This window comes from Nyctereutes procyonoides, unplaced genomic scaffold (assembly GCF_905146905.1).
Source record: "Nyctereutes procyonoides isolate TBG_1078 unplaced genomic scaffold, NYPRO_anot_genome, whole genome shotgun sequence".
Taxonomy (NCBI): Eukaryota; Metazoa; Chordata; class Mammalia; order Carnivora; family Canidae; genus Nyctereutes; species Nyctereutes procyonoides.
Window position 1 is genome coordinate 1,329,475 of NW_026575021.1, and position 3,482 is coordinate 1,332,956.

Below are 3,482 nucleotides of genomic sequence, written 5' to 3' on the forward strand. Positions count from 1 at the left end.
GGACATAATAAAATGATATCTTCAAGGGGATGATAGAAAATAACTTATCAACCTAAAGTTCAGTGTCTGGGGAAAATACTTTTCAACAATGATGCTAGACAAAGATATTTTGAGATTGAAAAACCAAAACAAAAACGAAAACAACTCAGTGAATTTACCACCAGCAGATCCAAACATCACAACACATCAAAGAAAGTTTTTCAGACAGAAAAACAATCTGTGAGAAAAAATATAGTAAATGTAGTACAATCATGGCTGGAGGGGTTTACTGGAAGTTAAACTCTTCTATAGTCCTTATATTATCTGGGAGAAGTAAAACAATTCATCAGCCTAAGGCTTTGATAAGTCATGGGAGCATATGGTAATATCTGTAATAACAACTAAAGAGAAAATGATTGTATAACTTTAAACTAATAGAGCAGTGGAAAAAATACAACGATTAAAAAAAGAGAAGAAGAAGAGAAATAAGAGAACAAATTGAAAACACATTGTGATAAAAAACTATAAAATCTAGTATCAAAATTCTATTTTAATATAAAAACTATTTCATTTTTAAGAATTTATCACGTATATTTTTAAATCCCTATTGTTTATAGAAAAATATTTAAAGACTAATAATTTAAACATAAGGGATATAGACTTATAAGTTAAATGCTAGAAAAAAGTTATTATACAAAGAGCAACAGATTGCTGGCATAGATATATTAATATCAGTAGACATGATAATTAAGGCTAAGTCATTATTAGAAATCAAGAGGATCACTTCATAATGATGAGTTTAATTCACCAGGACCACATAAACATTTTAATTTCTTAAATCTAATAAGTGGCCTTGAATATTAAAAAGCAAATATTGACATAAGTACAAGGATAAATGGGAAATCTATGATGACAGTGGAAGCTTTCAATATTTCTCTCTAGGTACATAATAGAAAGAACTGGGGAAAAGCAGAATATTTCAACAACCATAATAATGAAACAACTACAGAGTATATCTGCTGGGTAAGCACACATGAAACCTTTTTAAAAAATTGACTGTGGAGGTGCCTGGGTGGCTCAGTCAGTTACAAGTGGGTCTTGGCTTCTGCTGGGGTCATGATCTCAGGATTGTGGGATGGCAGGGCATTGGGCTCCCAGGCTCTGCCCCGAGTCTGCTTGAGAGTCTCCCTCTCCCTGTGCCCCTCCTCCTGTTAATGCATTCTCTCTAAAATAAGTAAATAAAAATTTTAAAAACAAAAGAAAAATTGACTTGGTATTGGCCTATAAATCAAGTCTCAAAATATTTCAAAGAATTGAAGAGTTTATTTTCTGCCCATAATAAACTTTTATGAGAAATCAATTACAAAAAATAACTAAAAATATCTAAATGTTTGCAAATCACAATGGAAATTTTTAAACATCTTTTGATATTAATGAAAATGAAAATACTAGATATCAAAATTAGAAGATGAGTCTCAGAGTCCCAGCTGGTTACTATCACAGTCCTCCAGTTACCCACCTCCTCTTTCCTTTCAACTTGACAGATGCCGCTGTGTCCTTTGCTAAGGACTTCTTAGCAGGTAGAGTGGCCCTGGCCATCTCCAAGACCATGGTGGTAGCACCTATCCAATGTGTCAAGCTGCTGCTACAGGGGCAGCATGCCCACAAGCAAATCACTACAGACAAGCAACACAAGGACATTATAGATTGTATGGTTCACATCCCCAAGGAGCAGGGAGTCATATGCCCCTCTAGGGTGATAACCCTGGCCAATGTCATCAGACATTTTTTTCACCCAAACTCTCAACATCACTTTTCCAGATAAATCACACAGATCTTCCTGGGTGGTGTGGATAAAAGAATCCAGTTTTGGCACTGCTTCACAGGGAATCTAGCATCAGGTGGTGCCACTGAGGCCACATCCTTGTGTTTTATGTTTCCTTTTAATTTTGCCCATACCAGTCTAGCGGCTGATGTGGGTAAAACCAGGGCTTAACCAAACTACCTGGTTAAGATCTACAAATCTTATGGGATTAAAGGCCTGGACCAAGGCCTTAATGTATCTGTGCAAGGCATTATCATCTGCCGAGCTGCCTACATTGGTATCTATGACACTGAAAAGGGAATGTTTCCAGGTTGCAAGAATATTCACATCTTTAACAGCTGATTGAATGATTGCACATGTCACGGTTGTCATGGGTTGACTTTCTATCCGTTTGACGTTATTTATTACGAAATGATGATCCAGTCAGGACACAAAGGAACTGACACCATGTACATAGGCACTCTCGACTGCTGAAGGAAAATTGTGCATGATGAAGGAGCTAAAGCTTTTTTCAAAGGTGCATGGTCCAATATGCTCAGAGGCATGGGTGGTACTTTTGTGCTTATCTGGTATGATGCAATAAAAAGTTCACAGAAGTTAGTTCCTAGTGTTTCCCCCTGTTAACAATCATCTTGTATGATATAACATATCCTGAGCATTCTTGATGGACTGTTAGCTGTCTATTTATCAATGGCAACTATTTACTGATTGAAATTAGGAAGCGATATTATTCATCTGACCAGTTGCCTCTTAAAGCCATTTCCATGATCATGATAATTCATTTATATTTTTTATTTCAGTTACTAATACATTTGAAGAAATAGAAAGTATCTGAAATATTAAAAAATGGAAGATGAACTAAAATGTGTTCTTCTGAACATGTCTTTCTTCTGAAAACATAGCATACATGTATATATATTAAGGAAGAGGAAAAAGTGAGTCAAGTATCCATCTCAAAATTGGAAAATGAATAACAAAATAGACTGAAACAAAGTAAAAAGCATAATAGAGTAGAAATAAAATTGAATATATATATTATATGTAATATTATATATTATAGGATCTACAAAATCAAATGTAGCTTATTTGGAAAAAAAATAAATAAAACCAACCATTAGTGTAAAATCCACAAACCTCTAGTGAAGTTGAAGGACAAGAAAAACAGAGAAGCTACAAATATTCAATACTAGGCTTAGAAAAGTCCCGGCTACAGATCCTATGGTCATTAGGAAGATAATGAGGAAATTATAAGCAATTTTATACCTAAATTGATTTCATGTGAATATATAAGTTCATAGTAATTTCATAACTTATCAAAAATGACACAAAAGATATAGAAAATCTGAATTATTATTTAACTATGGAAGACACAGGATTTATAACTTAAAACCAAATGAGAAAATCTATGCCAAGAGAGATTCTTTGATAATTGTTACCGAACACTTAAGAAAGATATAATACCAATACATGTTCTTTTTCAAAGCTTGGAATAAAACTCATTTAACGAGGTTGGCCAGCTGCAAGTTTTCAAAAGAGGTAAGAACAGTAAAAGTTAAAGGCCAATCACAACCCCAAGCAAAACTCCTAAACAAAATATGAGCAAACTGAAAACAGCAATGTACAAAATAGTAAAACATTCCAATCAAGTTTATTTAATTCCAAGAATATGAGATTGATG

The 3,482-nt window shown here is 33.9% G+C and overlaps 1 pseudogene; it reads left to right on the forward strand.

The window, feature by feature from the left end:
- The first annotated feature begins 1,447 nt into the window (after positions 1–1,447).
- LOC129519336 (ADP/ATP translocase 2-like) lies at positions 1,448–2,428 on the forward strand (annotated as a pseudogene).
- Positions 2,429–3,482: the final 1,054 nt, after the last annotated feature.